Source organism: Corvus kubaryi, unplaced genomic scaffold, assembly GCF_017639235.1.
Source record: "Corvus kubaryi isolate FWS band 111438036 unplaced genomic scaffold, C.kubaryi_AGA036_p1.0 37302, whole genome shotgun sequence".
NCBI classification, from domain to species: Eukaryota; Metazoa; Chordata; class Aves; order Passeriformes; family Corvidae; genus Corvus; species Corvus kubaryi.
The window spans coordinates 5,233,633-5,251,695 of NW_024581095.1; the positions used below are offsets into that span (position 1 = coordinate 5,233,633).

Genomic DNA, 18,063 nt, shown 5'->3' on the forward strand with positions numbered 1-18,063 from the left:
TGCTCTGACACCGAGGTTTGGCCTCTCTGTTACTCCCCATGTTTACTTGCCTAGTGCTTTGTAGGAGCCGCTGTCCCCTCCCCGCACTGAAATCTGCAGCCTCTCTCACACATCCCTGTCCTAATTAACGCCTCCTTTTTCCGAGGCTCTTCCCCCGCCCAGCCCTCACTAAATCAATGGGCAAGCTTGCGTTCATTCCAGCGGGACCGGATCAGCCCTAAGGCAGTGGGCTGAGCCTCCTGCTGCACTGAGCAGTCACCTGGCAGCCTTCCTTGGTCTCCAGCCATCACCGGCTTGCCTCTGTGGTTTGTGTGGCTTTTTTGGGGACTGCCAGCCTTCAGAGCCCAGCCACAACAGCGGCTGCCTGAGCACAGGATTCTGCCTGAGCACAGGTTTCTGCCCGAAGCCCAGCTCACAGACTCAGCCGAGGGTATTAAAGGAGATCGGTGGAGGGTATGTATGCCACAAAAAAAGTCAGGTTTTTTCAGTCCCAACTCTTGCACTTCTGGTGGCCTCCTCCTGCTTTACACCAGAGCAAAACGGGAGCTCACAGCAGAAGTTTCAGACTTGAGTATTCCTCTGCTGGAAACAGGGGAACCCAGTCCTTCAGCGAAGCTTTTCACCCCACTGTTTTGAGAAAACAGGAGCATGGCTCACATCTGAAGGCCAGCACCCCTCTGGAAACCCAAACTATCCATTAAGACAGATGGAGCTGGGCTCTTTGAGCTCTCCAGGTGCATGTCCTGCCCCAGGTGTTTCCAGGGGGCCATGGGCTGAGCTGCAGCTGGAGAGCTGGATGCAGCAGCTGGTTTGCCACCCCAACACAGCCCCAAAGCCACCATCCCATGACTTGAAGGAGCAAGAGGAGGGGGCTGTCCAAGCCCCTCAGAAGTCACCCCAAACTCAGCTCCTTCTGAGTACAGTAAAATGCTTCAGACAATAGGTCTGCTCAGTAGCATTGTTCCCAAAAACAGCAATTGCAGGGTCCAGCCTGTGAGACTCAGCAGTTAAATATGCAGCTCAATACATGCAGGGATGTAGAACCAGGCCTTAGAGGAGGTCCAGTCCCATGCAGCAGCTGGATTTTTGGATATCTCCACTCTGAGAGGCAGAGCACCCAGAATGCTAGATTCTGGGAGAAACATCAGGTTTGGTTGCTGACAGAATGGTTTTTTTGCTGCATTACTTCAATCCATTTAAGATGCTGTCATAAATTGTGGCCACAGAAAGACGAAACCTTCCCAAAGTGTGTCTCTACCAGGTACCAGCAGCACAGGCAACATCTGTGCCACTTCTCCATGGGATGACTCGCATAGCTGAAACACAAAGCAGCAGCTGTCCCTGACATGGATGTCGGAGTCTGATTGGGTGTCTGACTAATCTTTGGACAAGCAGACTTTTTTCAAATTAGTACAGAGTCAGACACCAGCCATAAGGAGAATTTTCATCACTTTTATTGCTATTCTGAAGGATTTCTTGAAAGCAAGTAAGCTTTTCACTCCCTGAGAATTATTGTAAAACACTGTGGCTATGCTGAAAAAGACCTCACAAAAGAAAATGTAGTCATATATTTTGAGCAGTTTTCTCAGGAAGATGTTGAACACAGGCCTGTGATCGGTCCTCAGTTTTGCTGACAAGTTCTGGGTCCTCACCAAATAAAATCACACATGACTTCTAACATCGATGCACTTTGTGGCACAGCAGGAAGAAGACAGGTGGCCTTGTACACGGCCAGTGCTCTACATGTGGCCACCTTGCCAGTGGTCTGAGGTCAGTTTTTCAGTGCCTCAGTTCCTTCTTTCTCCTCGAGTCTGTTTCCTCAGCACAAGTCGTATTCACATGACAGCCAACAGATTTTATGATGTGTCCAGCTGGTCAGTTTGCTCCGTTTATCTCTTGAAAATGCCTTCAGCAGGCAAGCATGGCTTTCACCAGATGCTGAGAAGATCTCCCATTCTTTGCAGAGGCAGCCTCAGCTATGACAGTCTCATCTCAGATTTTTGCCCCATTTCACCAGGACAGCAGGAGATACTGCTGACCTTCTGCAGAGGTGCTGACCAGTGAGATCCCCAAAACTACAGATGAGCTGTTCCCTAGCCTTGCCCTTCCAGCCATCCCATCCTTCCCTGTCATGGAGGCCTTCTCTACAGGCTAGAAAATTCTGAGTTAGCAAGTACTGCACCAGAAGCTGGGGCATGGCATGTTATCCATCCCAGCTATTTGCTTGGAGGAATTCAGCTCCATGGAGTCACAATCTAGTTCATTGTCTGCTGCTGAAGCATGGAGGAATTCTGGCAAACCCCCATGGAGATGGAAGGTTTTAACATCCAGTGGCCCAGAAAAAGTTCAGTCCTGTCTTATTCTGTACATATTATAATTTTATATTCCTGTTTTCTTATTAAATAAAAACTGCTCTGTGTGATTGCTTGTGTATTAATACACACTATGAAATATGCCTGAGTTAAGGGCTATGGGAGAAATCTTGTAACAACATTGCACAAGTGATAATTTTTTTTCTTCTTCAGTGTTTAAAAATAGTGAATCTAAATTCTTTATGTCAGGGGATATTTAAGTTGGCTGGAAGGATTAATTTATTTTTATTAGTGTCCCAGAATATTTTGCACTGGAGGGACCCTGTGGTCAACATATTGATGTTACCCCACAGTATTTTTGTTTCTCTTCTAGCTGCTTTCAGTTTGCTCTGCAGCCAGCCTGAAGCCTAAGTTCTGTCAGAGTTGTTGTAATAGGTGCTCATTAACTGAGGTTCCTTTAAAATAATACCTGGCAGTCCTATCACTGCACTGTCTTATCTGTGAAGCCAGCCTGCCACCAAGGAGACGTTCACTCACTGCTGAGGATGTGATTTGGACTGCCCCACACCATGTCATCAGGGTGAAAGCACAACTGGTTACTTTGGGGCATCTTTCCTAGGTTTGTGTTTCCTCACTTGGCTAAGGTCAACACAATTTCTTCCACAAATACAGGTTAGATTTCTGGATGGAAAAGGGTGGCACAAATCCTGTCCTTTCACTCTGCACGTGTGTTTCTCCCCCAGGAACAAGTTTCAAGTTTAGGAATGATCCAATTATCAAACGCGGATCAAAGAGCCAAATTCCCTGGGCAAGCACCGTTTTAAGTCACCATGTGTGACATCCAGCCAGCACCCAGCCTCAGCCTGCAAGCTCTGGTGAGCATTTGGGTGGCTAATGGACATCCAGCCCTGCTCAATGGGATGTCCCCATGTCGGGATAGGCAACAATAAGCAGCTAATTTAGAAGCCTGAATATTTTGAGCACCTGAAGTCTAAGAAGAGTTTTCAGGATGTTATAAGAAAATGTTAAGAACCAGAAACTGTGGAAAAGCCATTTCAGGATGGATCCCCAGGTGGAATTAGCCCTGCCCTGTCTTGCAGTCTGGTGGATACAAATATAGTACACATCACCTCAACAATGGGGTACCACCAAACAGGACTGCTTGATCCAACCCCTGCTCCTTCACTGTTTGATGTGCCTGGTTCAAGAGATCCTATAAAAACTCCTTTTCAACAGCTCTCTGAGTATCTCATTCAGATACCTCATCCCAGTTCCCATCCAGAATTTATGCCTCAAAATGGAAAAAATCTAGTTGCCAGCTTTTTTGTGCCTCAGTTTCTCATCTGTAAGCTGCAAATCTCTGTGGAAAGCAGTAGTTTTACACACTGAAAGCAGTGTACAGTTCCTAAGAAGCTGATATGAGTGTATATGCTCACACACACACACATTCACACACAGAAAGAGAGAGCTGCTGATAGGAAAAAGGGGGGAGAAACTCACTTCAGACCCACCTTTTTGTTTCAATAAGAGATAAGCTGAGTGTGCTCTATTCCACAGCAGTAATGAAACATCTTTTCAGTGTGCCTAACAGGGCATACATTTTTGGACATGAAGTCACAGTGATCTGTGCCAGCAGCAAGACTGAACCCATCAGAATGTAAAAGCATTGGTGGTGACCCTGGAGAGAAGAGCACTTACCATTGTAAATGAACCAACAAGGATATTCTGCCCAATAATGTACACAACGAGCAAAATTGTACCAAACGAAATGGAAATTTAAACGAAGGCTGCATTCTATGGACTAACAATAAAGGCATTAATCAAAGCATACCTGCATAAATGTGAACCCATATGTTCCTCACACAGGCAAAGAAAGAAAACGTTGTCATGATCACAAGAGACAGGGTTGTTAGGTAGCACATTACTGTTTACATGGGGGATTTTTATTTCAAGTCCCTTACATGGAGCTCTTTTCCACAAAGAATTCATAGTTCCCATGTATCTGAAAATATCAACAGGTCTGGAGCCTGCAGCTGGATCCTGGAGAGCAGTCAAGACTTCCTGCTTTTTAAAAGTGAAGTCTACAGCCTGACACCCAACACTTATTCCTCACTATTGGTGAGAGGTAGGTGAGAAACGATGGGGTCCTCTGCCAAGTCTGTTGACTGAGTCCTTCCTACTGAAATATCCATCAGCTGCTTTGAAAACTGCAAGAGAACAAACATCACTTAAAAGGCATTTCCGTAATCTGACCTCCTGTTGTTTTGCTACCCATGTCATAAACCCAAGTTCATTTCCTCTCCTGGATGCCAGACACTCAGAACAAGATGTTTTTCATCTTCTGCTTAAGGGCTCTCAGGTGACTCCCCAAAGGCCAGCCCCACCACTCCTGCTTGATAACTGGAAGGTTATGGGCTGCTTCTGTAGGCTCTGCTGCCACTCAGAGGCAGCCACCTCCATAAATGACCTGTTGACTTCATTTGGTGGCCACACATGAGCAAAGAACACGTTGCATCATCTTCTGGTTGTCAGCAAGGGAGAGTGAGGCAGGCAACCAAGGGGAAAATGTGCTTGAAAGCCTGGATGCAACCACACAGGGTGGGAGTGAACCCACAGCTGTCATTTTAGGAGGGCTGGCAGAGGTCAGGAATGAGCTGTGACTTTGGCAACAACACAGAAAAGGGTCTGGCAGGACATAATTTGTGTCCCCTGTCCTTGCTCCATCAGTTACCAACTGATGTCATCAACTCTTAAGGACCACAGTTGTCTACTACTAAGGATCCAGGATCTGCAGTCTCCTTGATGAAAGCTGTGTCCTCTGCAGCAGTGGTTGATATTTGCTGGTATTTCATGTGTGAAGCTTTCTTGTGCATGCAGATACCACTTTCATTGCCCACAACTAACTCATGGCATTCGGAGTCAAGACTCTTTCTAAATTCCCTGCTGTTAATTAAAATTCTGCTAATAAGAACAGAAATAGCTCGAGCAGTTTGGGGTTAGAAAGTCCATGCTCTCCTGAACCACAAAAATGGAGGGATCTCCTCCGTTCTGACTCTGGCCAGAAAAGTCCTTTCAAAGACCATAGAAGGCATTTTAGTGGCTTCTAGTAAGTGCTGACTGTCCAAGTCCAGCATCAATAACAGGAAATAGCAGGAAACAGAAGCACCACGTCAGCACTACCAGCTAACCACATTTTGATAGCACATGCAGGAATAAAGGCCTCACGCTGAATTAGATCACAGAGAACTAAATCTTTACCTTCACCTGATTTTTTTTCTTTTTTTTTTTGGTGTGTTTAACATCATGAGCATCACACTTGGATTCATTTAGACACACTGATTCATTAGATGGCCCATGACCTTAATAAATTTAAATTACCAGGAAGGGGTAGTTTATACCAGAGTCTTAGTCATAGAAATGACTCATGATATCCACCCACACTAACCTTTGTTTGGTCTCTCCAAGTATGCCAGGGCTTGTCAGCCTTTCACGAATGGAGTTCTTTGATTCCCTCCATGAGAGAAGGACATCAAGGAAGTCTGATTGCAGGAACCAGCTCCCTGTGCAAAGACACAAAACAATACCAGTGACCTTGAGAATCTGAGGACTTGTTTTCTCCTAGAACATGATGTGCTGCTGGAGGGAAATGTCTCACGTGACCTGAAGTGAGGTAAGAGTGCAGGAGGGGGAAGCAGGGCTTGTGCTCTTCTCACAGGCTGCCAGACTGTTTCTTTGGGAAAATGCTCTTAGGGGAGTTTCCACAAGCAGTGAGGAGCACAGAGAAAGTAGGGATTTTGTCCTTCTTCTGAGAATTTAGTCACATTCAAAAGTGAACAAAGGTACTGAAGCAAACATTAAAAGAAGAAGATGAATTCCAACCCCCTAAAAATTTTCTTTCCTGCCTACCCTAGGAACTCCCACCGTGGTCTAAAGCCATGGCAAGAGATATTTCAGACTTCCTTGGTAACTATTTCTGGAGACAAATACCTAAGAGATACATAAAACCTATTTTGGTAGTGCACTGCTTCGGGCAGACAGGCAAAAACACTCAGACCAGCCATAACTTGGGTCTGACAAGAGCCTTGAAAACTGCATCTTGACAGTCTTCCCAGATGACCAGGAAAGTCCTTGAAGGACTTTCCAAATTCTGATGTAGACCACAGAACACACTGCAGCCCTGAGATACTACTTAAGGAGATCATCACAAGTCAAACACACCCCCCCCCACACTCCCATTCGAGCTCCCTGTGCAAAACACAAAACAATACCGGTGACCTTGAGAAGCTGAGGACTTGTTTTCTCTGAGGACATGAGGTGCTGCTGCAGGGAAGTGTCACACTTGACCTGAAGTGAGGTAAAATTGTGGGAGGTGGGTATCAGGGCTTTTTCTCAGAAGGGCCTCTTTTCCTCTGCCTCTCTGCTTATGTGCCTGTCTGTTGCCTCAGATAATTTATTTCACATAATTACCACTCTTAATAGCCCTGAATGCTGCCTTGTCAAGAGTTTTTGCCTCTACATGTTATTCAGTTTCGTGCTTCATCAATTATACCCCAACCCAGCAAGCAGCCAAACCCTCAGCATGAGATCTTTTTTCAGGTAGGTCATGGGAGGTTACAGTCTTGGACATCTCGGACTTGACTGCAGAATTTTTGACTCTGGAATTGGTCAGTGTGAGCAGCTGTCCACCCAAGACTTCCCAAAATTATGAAGGCATTGGAAAAGTTGTAATCCGAGCAGGACTGTTGAAAGATGTTCAGTGGGAAAATCTGCATCTGAAAATATGCTAATATATGAATATTTTAATGTACTGATTTTTTTCAATTAAGTGATTCATGCTAAAAAGTATTTCTCATCAATTGGAAACAATATTCACTTCCTTTCAAATCAGAAGGAATTAAAACAAATATAATTTGGTTTCCTTGTTTATCTCCTCAGTCAAGGAGGGGGAAGAAAGGAGGGAAAAAACCAACAGAAGTTAACTATTTTCTCTGCAGCTACATTTTGTTTTGAATCAAGAAATATTTTTAAAATTCAAATCATTTCACTAAATATCAGAAAACTACATGAAGTATTCTCAGCAAAATGAAAGGCTGCCAGTTTGTTCAAAAGTTTTGACAGGCAAAATTTTCTATTATTTGTATGTTCTCCTAATCTTAATTTTGTTGATTTAACATATCTCAAATTAAGACCTTTGTTAGAGATGGTCCAGTTTTTCACTCGCACCTGAATCATCATACTGCAAACTTCATCCTCTCTCACAGCCTCTGGATGAAAAGCTTTTCCAATTCAGAAATAAGGTCTCTTAGTCCTAGTTGTCATGTAGATCATGCTACCCTTGTATATTTCAGAGATCACTTTGCTCGAGACAAAATTACATGCTCGGGACTTCAAAACGCATTCTGCCACAGCAGACATTTAGTTTCTTAGAAATGATAGTCTATTTCACTGCCCTGAATATCACATATCTTGACGCACACAGCAGAGGCACAAAGCAGAATAACCCAGAATTCCGCGAAGCATCTCCTGAGAGGTGGGGCAGGGATCAGAAGGAGTTCCTCAGGAACATTACACCATCCCAATAACCTTGGTTAGCTCCAAGGGCTGTGTTAAGGCACAAAATCTCATCTGTGTTTCCACCATTACACTGCTGTCAACTCAACAAATTTATTGTCTGTCTGGCCATATGTAGGGGTCTTCTGAAAGCTCTGGCTTCTGACATAACAAGGGCACTTTTGAGTCTTGGGTTTCATTTGAAAAGGAAGGAGTAGGGGGAGAGAGAGGAGGAGAGAAAGAGAGAAAGACAGAAAGAGAAAGAAAGAGAAAAAGAGAGGAAGAGGAGAGGAAGAGAAAGAGTGAAAGAAAAAGGGAGCAAGAGAGAGAAAAAGAGAAAGTGAAAGAGAGAAAGAAGGGAAGAAAGAAAGAGAAAGAAAAGGGAAGGAAGGAAGGAAGGAATTCGGAAGGAAGGAATTCGGAAGGAAGGAAGGAATTCGGAAGGAAGGAATTCGGAAGGAAGGAAGGAAGGAAAAGGAAGGAAGGAAAAGGAAGGAAGGAAAAGGAAGGAAGGAAAAGGAAGGAAGGAAAAGGAAGGAAGGAAAAGAAGGGGAAGGAAGAACCCTTTGCAAGCAGTCCACAATTCCAGCTGCATGCACATCCCAAAGCAAGCTCTACTTTTCAGAAATGTTTAGCTTTCTCTCTTGCCAGGGGCTGGGACACGGAAGGGAATTCAGGACACTTGGAGATGGCCCTGTCTTTTAGGCCTGTAGGCCTGCTAAATGGCTGTAGAGGGAACGTCCTGACTTATTTCCACACATGCACCCACAAAACCAGGTCAAATGATTCAGAAGGCAACCACAGGCTGGGGGGAGGAGGAGGGGGATTTTTTTTATATTTTTGTAGAGGAGAGAGAGCTTGAAGAGAGGATTTTTGAACAATTAAAGCCAGTAAAGTTTATGCTTTCTCACAAGCTTGTCTAAGACCTACCTGGTCATTGCCTTGACATTTTGACTTACAAAAAATCACCAGGCTACCAGAGCTGAGAGATGGTCTTGGAAGAGCACAGACTTGGTGTGAAAGGCTAATGTGTCTGATGGCCTCTTAGTGATCAAACCTGATAAACTAAACATGGTCTTGACATTAAAAGAAAAAAAAATTAAGACAAAACTACTTCTACAGAATTCAAACTTCAGGATTAAAAATTAGAACAATAAACAACAGTATGAACTGGAGATGAGAGATAAGATACAGCAAGATCTCATGAAATAATTAACAGACAAGAAACAGAGACAAAACCAAACTAGTCAGAGACAGACCCATAGTAATTACCAAATCAAGCATGTGGCCTTTAGAATGAGAGGGATCATTCATGTGTTACACAAGATTAAATGAATCTAAGAGTGCTATAAAACCATGCACTGCAAGTGAAAGAATTCAGAGCAAGACAAAATTCAAACTCACAGATGCTCAGTGAAATTTACGGTGAGTTCAGAGAGAAGCTCTGCTAAATCATTAAATAAAGACTTGGAATTCCTCAGAGAACAATTTAAAGCAGTGCAGAAGGAAGAGGTACAATAAACCAGAACAAAGTGGAAGAGAATACACAAAACTCAGCTTGGTTCTGTGGCTAGACAGAGGTACCAGTTTGAATCCGCTCGAAGTCCCTCGGTGTTTGCATCTATTTGCAGAATAATAGGAAAGGCAACTAACAAAGAGGGAGGGTAGGAGGGGGAAGGAACATTGTGCCTCAAAGGGAAAAAAGAAGCAAGATGAAGAAGGAAGAAGTGCATCTGAAGAGGACAAAGAGGAAAACAGTAAAGAAACTCATATTTGGAAGGAACAGGCAACAGATACCACAGCAAGCACAAGTGGCAACTCCTCCAGTTTGCACATCACCTCCCCTTGATCCACCCACGATCCCTGCAGACCTTTGCCTCAATCAAGACGGGTGACTAATGTGACCAGTAACGTGCCACTGCAGCCCCGAGTTCCCAACACCAACCCTCTCCCTGAACTCTGAAGTTAAGCAGTGTCTCCAGTGATTTGCATATGTGTGCTGTGTCAGAGGCTGTTCCCAGCTCTGTGTCAGCGTGTGTGTCTGTAGGAATGTGGGCAGCGGGCTGTCCTGCTGCAGCTTTTAATCCCTTTGTGACCTGCCGACTCCCCGCCAGTCTCCTGGGACTCTGTGAGCACCTTCAGTGGTTCTTCACCTGTTTAAGTTCCAAAAGAGGTATATACTGCACCAGGGAGAGCAGGTTGTGCTGCACAGCACAGCCCCTGGGCATAAAACTGGATGCAACCAACTCTTCCCAAGAAAATGAAAGCGCTTCAGGTCCTGGTGATAGAGTTGGAGTAGCTCGTCGGTGAAATGTTGTGGCTCTTCTGACACTGTCTAAACAAGGTCATGAAGACTACTCCTTTACCTTATTTATGCTCCTTTCAGTGTGCCACATTAGCTCCAGCCAGAGATTCCTGGATAAAGTTATTCAGAACAGAATCCTGTGTGCCCTGTGCATTAAAGCAGCAGCATGGAGTACGTGGCTGGGATACACAGCTGCGGGAAGAATGCTGATCTAAATCACTGGTGTTCACCCCAAGTTGGCTTTTATTCCACACACCCTGAATTGTCTTCTCCTGCCAACAGTCAACAAAGCCAGAAAAATGCAGACGTGGCCATTTTTAAAATCCAAATTTTGCTTTTATCAATAAACGTGGTGACACATGGTTTCATAATGGGATAAATAAAAAGAGACCTGCTACCTGCACAATTCAGTGAAGATACAAATTTTATAGGGCAGAGTGTGACCTGAAACTTAACTGTTTTTACCATGTTAAATTCATGACTGTTCATGTCTGCTTGTTGATGCTTATCTACTTTCCTAGCCGAAGTATAAAAGAATTGTGTTGTGTCCACTAACACAAAACAAACTGCTGGAAGTTTAGCTGTCTTACAAAATTAATTACAAAATATCTGTGGGATTAAACACTTTGATTTAACTAAGTTGGAAACAACTGGAAATGTTTTAATTTAGTCCCAAGCCATCATCACGCTGTGTATATCAGGAAACACTATTATCATGATCAAAGTGTTTGGGGTTTAGATCTATTAAGTTATGTGTGCTTATTAACAAATTCAGCAATGTAGTACAGCATAGACATCCTAACCTTGACAGTTCTTTCTCAAGTTAAAGTAGTCAAATTACTCCCTGCAAACTTGTAATTTCGGATTTTATTCATTCTACAGGGCAAGTAACTGGTTAAACCCTTAACTGGCTACACAAATACCTCATGGCTTAAATTCAGATTCCTACAAAGGGAAGGTAGAGATGTCCTCAGTGTCAATAGGCCATGACTTCCACAAAGCTGGTGCACGGTAGCTGAGAGAGTGACCACCCACAGTGACATATTTTTACACTGAAGATGCAAGGAGGCCTACACCAGTGACCTTTCCTGGAGACCAGGAGAATAAGGCTCAGTAATTCAGGATTTAGCCATTCAGAGAAGGTTTTTGGTCCCAGTTAATAAAGGGTCTCGCTAATCCAAAAGCTACAAACCTAACAAGAGTCCTGATCCAGCAGCGACTATGGTTCAGGGAGGAGTTGGGATTTTGCTTCATTTGATGAGGAATTTATGCTGCTTTGAGCACTGTTTGCAAAAGCCCTTGGATACCGGGGGCTGTGCTCCCTCAGCCTTTGGCACCATGCACCCCTGAGCTCACAGGATCCCTCTCGCAGTCTACAACTGCCAGGAGAGAGCAATGCAGCAGAAATTTTCACCTGGCCAGCACGGTGGTTGTCCTCCTGTGTCTCAAATGTGCCCCGTGTGCCATAGCCCGCCGGTAGCCACGAGCAGGCGTTCACACACATCCCCCCTGCGGGGGAGAGTTACTGCCAGAAATATAATGTGTTATGCAAACAACTTAGTCACCCAAAGAGCTTTATACATGCACAATAAGTAGATAACACAGAGCAATAAAATACACTTTGCTGGAGCAGCAAGGAAACACACAGCCTTTCCGTTCTGCCTTCAGTGCAGGAGCAGAAGCAGCCTGGTGAACCAGGTCAGCCAGCCCTACAGAGTTTTGCATAAGAATTTCACACAAGTATACTACCTAAACCATTTCCTAAGGACATCATCTGTTAATGAGATCACCCAGCCAGAGAGCACAATAATGCAGGGAGGTTCTTTTGGAAAGGGGGCACTGGGGGAGAACAGTTTAAAACAGAGGAGGTTTTCTAATCTTTTTAGGGGGCAGAATATTAGGTTAGGGTGCAGCTTGGAGAAATAATATTGCAGTTGGGCTTTTGGAGTAGCTTTCAGGCCAGGCACTCTTTAACCAGCTGTAGAGCAGCACTGGTCACAAAAAAGATCCAATATATATGTGTATAATCATAGAATCACAGGATGGTTTGGGTTGGAAGGCACCTTAGAGAACACCTCATTCCACCCCCCTGATGGTCTCAGGGACACGTTTCCACTATCCCAGGTTGCTCAGAGCCCCATTCAAACTTCAAAACCTCTGGGGATGGGGCATCCACAACTCCTTGGGTCACCCTGTGCCAGGGCCTCCCCACTCTCTGTGTGTATTCATGCACATAAAAATCAAACCTAATCCTAGTCTTTCTAGGAGGAAATGTGTCCTGTCTGACCTGTGTGACATGCCCATGTTCCTTCAAGGCTTCATTCAAGATATTACCCACAGTTATAAAGCAAAAAGGAAAACCAAGTCCCAGTATTATTTGAGCCATCAGGTATGACGCAGTCGTGGTTATTTGGAAGTAATCACACTTGTGGCAATTTACAGATATTATCCCCTCCTCTTTCCAGTGGCATAGAGATAATAGTGAGCTATATACTCTGAGAGAAAAGGAGAGTGTGGCTGAGCAGGTCCCTGTGTATTTCTGAATGTCTTTTCTGCTCACCCTCAGTCAAAAGGAGGGTGAGAGAGTAGGCGCTGACCTGCAATTTCAGAGCAACAATGTTCCCTCAAAACTTCACACCATTTACATTCTTCAGTGGCACATTAAAAAGCCTCTCATTCTTAGCAATTTAATAAAATAACAAGTAGAGAGCCAGAGAGAAAAATGAGTCAAAAAAACCCCAAAACAGTTTCGTCTTGATAAAACAAGAGAACCAAAACCTCTCCAAGGCTATGATTACAGTCAGATTGGACAAAATGAGAAAATGAAAAAACAGTGGTATCAAACTAACCCCCAGACTTTGTGGGAACCACTTGTGTAATCGGGAAGCAACTGAGAGAGGAATCCTTGTCCTCAGAGAAGGTGTTACCAGAGATGGAGCAAAGGAGTGAGTTTGTGGCTGCTCGTGGATGTGTGTACAGGAGCCTGTGTTTGTGTGCTGGAGCTCACAAATGAAAAATTAGAGTGACAGCTGAAAGTGCCAAAGGCAATCCAAGGAGACAAAAGGGGAATAAAGAGGATGGAAGAGGAGTAATGGAAAACGCAATCGGTGGTGTGACGGGGAGAGGTGGAAACAACTGAGACTTTTCAACTGGGTGAAACAGAAGATGAAGTAAAGGGCAGAAGCAGAGAAACAGAAAGTAGTATTTGGAAGAATATTACCACCTATTCTCATTTTATATTCATCTAATGACTACCACCCTTTCTGAGACAAACCCAGCTGTAATGACTCTTTCTTATAAAACGCCTTTTTTTCCTTCCTAATCCACAAGATTCCCTGCTTGCTCTCCTGCCAGTGCACATGCAGAGGAAGCTTCCTGAAATAGTTTTGCTGTCTCAAGTGAACAGCTCATAACCAGAAATGGGCTGAAGAGAGGCAAGAGTCTTACTCCGGAGAGCATCATCTTATATAACCATAATGTCAGTAGATCTAAATTCAAATTATGTGACCTGAATCACAACTCTAAGCTGCAAAGACAAATCTTTGCCCCCTGAGTGATGGACACGAGAAATTCCAGACTGGCATTCTTCAGCCTACCCTCGGAAAGCAATCTATAATCTTCCTCTCTTCAAGCTGTGGCTGGATACTGCCTTCCCAACCAGAACAACAAGGCACCAGCTGAAAACAAATCAACTAAAATAGTTGAAATTAAGTAAGAAAGTACAAAACAAAGCCATGCTTTGAGCAGAGGAACCACTTGGGGGAAAAAAAAAAAAAGGAAGAAATAAAGAAGAAAAAAAGTATTCCAGTCAAATATTTTAGGCTAGGAGGAAGAAAATTTATTCAGTTTCCTGAGTTCAAGCACACTGTGTAAGTGTGCTTTCTCTCCAAATGTCATTGGAGAGCAATTAGCTTTTTGAGATTTCAGTCCCAAAATCTGAGGGAACTTCTGAAATGTGCTGCTTTGGCTCCCCCCTCCCAATTCCCCCCACAACCAAAACCTCCACCCTCCATTAAAATACAATCATAGGCAGCAAGATGGCTGGTGTTGAAAGAAACATAGCTAAGTTCACAGCTCAGCAAGTCCAGACTTTAATCAATTATCTCCTAAGCTTTTTAAAAAACTTTCCAAAGTCAGTGAATGCTTTGCACACCTCAGCTCAGCTGTACTAACCTGGCCCAACTGAAGGAGACCAACTTGTGGGTACACAGAGGCACTAACGAGCATCAGACTGGCTGGAATCTGACTTTTCAGCACTATTTGACAAGAAAACATGGATTTCATTGGTCTGGTTTACCATTTCTTCATCTCAAGTGAAAGAGGCACTTTTCTATCACTAGCTGGTTCCCTGCTCACAATTAGGTAGACATTTCTTCTAGCAAAACTGGTTATTGTTTTGGGCTTGGAGAAGCATGATAAAGCAGAAATCTCTCTGATCAGTATGGCATCACAGGGAAATTTTATTGCAATATCAGCTTGGCAGATTGGGAAATTCTATATTGACCTGGCAGAGTGGAGTATAATATTTTGTTGCAGCAACGTTTTGCCTATAATTTCAGCAGAGGTGATATCTAAATATGAAGCAGACGCATATAAAATTGACTTATGCACATATATCTTAGCCTAAACACTACCAAGTAACAGAGACAATAAAGTGCTTTTTGCATAATATCCCTTCTAGTAAAAGTTTTTGCAAATAGATCATAATAAGAGAAATAGAAACACAAAATTTACATATTTATCATTTACTCTTTGCTGCACTGGCAATTCACTTTCTTGAAATGAATCCCTCATACTCAACCTGCTGTTCTCATTTATCAGTGAGCAGAATTCCCATTCACCAGTAATACTGAAAATTATGCACCCTAATGAACACCCCAAAAACAATGCAGGGGACTTTCACCAACTTCTGAATTCAAACCCCTGACTTTCTGATGTTTATGGTATCACTCAATGACAAAAAATGACATTGTGGGTTTCAGCTTAGTGCAAATATAGATGGAAGTAGAGATAATCTCTTGGTGAAAGGAGCCATGTGATAGATATGCTACAACAAACTTTCTGAAGAGCTTGGCCTGATAGCTTCAGGAAAGGCTGTCTCCTCTAGAGAGGTGGTATGAGATAATCTAGGAGGGTGTTTAGAGATCTGAAGAGAGATCCAGTACCTTTGAAGGAGAGCCAGTGAATGTTGAAATGCCACTTGCTTCTGAATGACATCAATGCGGAAAGAAGTCACCTGGGCAGTAAGTTCAACCACGCTTAACTCTTTCTTGTTTATTTCATTATTCTCCTCCCAGTCACTCAGAGACACAGGATGGCACTTAGGGATCTGACAGAGTACGTGAAAGGGTTAAAAGAACTGTTTGGGAGCAGCAAGGTGATGCATAGGCACATCTATTGAAAGCAGATGAATCCCATTACCACCCATCAGAGCAAGCTCCTGCTTCTGCTCTGTGGGTGAAAGTGCTCTAGTTTGCTGGGTGAAAATTTAGAAGGGAGAAGGATATAAGTAGCCAGGATGAGTGTTCTACCTCATATGAGCAGTTAGAAGGAATGACAGTGAAAGGAGGATAATATATGCATCTTCCACAGCACTCCGTTGCTTGTTGTGGAAACCTTGTTAGCAGATGAAAGTGACAGGTGAGGTTTAGCTCTGTTAAAAACCAGCACAAACATGGTATGATGACTGCCAAGGCAGGGGAATGGAGCAATCTGTGAGCAGGCTTGGAATCCACAAATAAAACAGGTACTGTTTTGTTCTTAAAATCCAAAGACAAGCAGAAGCACAGAAACTGCCAGACCAGGAGGAAGGAAAAAGGAGAAAGAAAAAAAGATATGTACATTTAAGCCCTTGGCCTGTAATATCAATGGGTACTCACAGGAAAAAAAAAAGAAAAAAAAGAAGAAAAAAAAAGGAGAAGAAGCATAACATGTCACCATGCACTGTTTACATCACTTACATTCATAGTAAATGACCTTTCCCACGAATAAAATGCCTTTGAGCCTGCCCATGACTAATTTCTAATGTTGTTGTGATTTTAACCTTGGCAGTACAGGGAAAATGGTCACAGCAGACTCCAGTTCCAAGGGGGCAGAAACAGCTTTGCTTCACCACTGTGACACTCTCATTTTTAAACCAGCCTGCAAATTATCTCAGCTACCAAGTTCATTTAGGAAAGTCCCAACAATCCATGGCATGAAGGAATAGTTCCACAAAAACTGCTGGTATGAGGTCTGTGAATATCTGCTGTTGCTGTTGCGCAGGAGACTCAGATTCATCTGTAAAGATCTCTTACAGAGGCGTAATCTTCACAAGTCAGAGTCATGTGTTTGTCTGACACACAGTGAGAAGAAAGCATGGTGTGCAAGACCAAAATATAGTCCTTTTACTTTGGCTCCTCTCAATTCTTAATCCTTTTTTCAAACTTGAAAATTAATTTGCATAATTTTCTGCTCCGATGACTTTCAAGGATTAATTGTACTACTGAAAGGGACAGGAGCAGTTTTGACATAAATGGGAGGCAGGAAGACAATGGGGGAGCCTGTAAATTTCTGATCTCCTCCTATGACATAAGTACAAGGAGTATCCAGTGTAATACACTGAGATGGCCAAAATAGGCTTCATCTCACTTCCTGTCACCCTGACCCTCTGCAAATCTTCACATTTAAGGTCACTCGTGTTCAGCCATTCATTTTCTGTTTGTTGCATCTGAGGTTCATCAGTCACTTTTTCCTTCTACTTTGAGTGGAATCTGGATTTTTATGTTTTTACACATAATTTCTCTTGCATTGCCCTCAGTAACAGTGGAAAATCACCATTAATATGTACAGAGAGAAATAACAGAGTTTATCTCAGATGCTCCTTGGTGAAACCTCTCTTCCTGTTAAGCTCATGAACTTTTCTCCTCTCAAAATCAATCAGAAGTGCGCAACGGGGAAATGCACAACCCTCATGCTCTCCCACAGCCTGTCTGTTCCTCCTGTCACAAGATGTCTTTTCACAGATCACTTTGTCTGTCCTTCTCTGAACTTTGCAATTTTCCCCTGTGTTTTTGGGAAGAAGCAGGAACAAACACATGCTACCAGCAGACACCCAGCTATGGCTTGGCAGCTGCCCTAACTTAGGTGAAACTATGTTGATATCTGTCACGTTAGGACCTGGCCTCATATTTTCAGCCTGGAGGTACCTAATCCAAAGCCTTCTAGGTAGCCATCAAGAGATAATGTCCGGATGCTGGCTCCAAAATGACACATCAATCAGCAGAATCAAAATAACATGAATTTTCCATGATTGCGTGAGATACAGATAATTATGGTCAAATCTGCTTTGCTTCTCATGGTAATTATAAGGATTAACATACTATTATGATTACAGTGTAACTGTGTGGATGTCGTATTACCAATATTATAGCTTTCCCATGAGAAGAAAGCTGGAATGGATGACCTCTAATCAACAGGGAGGCCAAACAGTCTTACTGTGCCACAGGAGAAAAAAAAAAATTGAAATTTGAACTATTTCAAATCTGGGTTGCCCTTCTGATTCTGTAAAACAAAGTAATGGGGATTTTTCTGCCCTCTCCTCTCCTCTCCTCTCCTTTCTCCTTTCTCTTTTCTCCTTTCTCCTTTTTTTCCCTTTCCTCCTCTCTCCTGTCTCCTCTCTCCATCCCATTCCTTATGAAAAATCATCTCCACCGTTATTTCTTCCCATACAATGTTCTCAGTGAAAGATATCTCACACAAGATCTATTTTGCCCAGAAGTGTTGGTCTGCCCTCAAGTTGCCATGCTTCAGCAGGGGGCTTCCCATCTGCTGAGCTAAGGTAAATGTCTCTTAGTCCACACCAGGAGAAAGCTAGTTCAGCTTAGCACGGTCCACTGTGAGACAAATCCTGCCAAA

General features: G+C 43.4%; 1 long non-coding RNA gene across 1 annotated transcript; it reads right to left on the reverse strand.

Moving 5' to 3' along the window:
* Nucleotides 1–1,436: 1,436 nt before the first annotated feature.
* LOC121664680 lies at nt 1,437–7,271 on the reverse strand. The gene is made up of 2 exons (XR_006016094.1): nt 5,758–7,271; nt 1,437–4,519 (listed from the first exon to the last, which is right to left on the reverse strand). It is a non-coding gene; the product is annotated as an uncharacterized LOC121664680 (long non-coding RNA).
* Between the last annotated feature and the right edge of the window lie 10,792 nt (nt 7,272–18,063).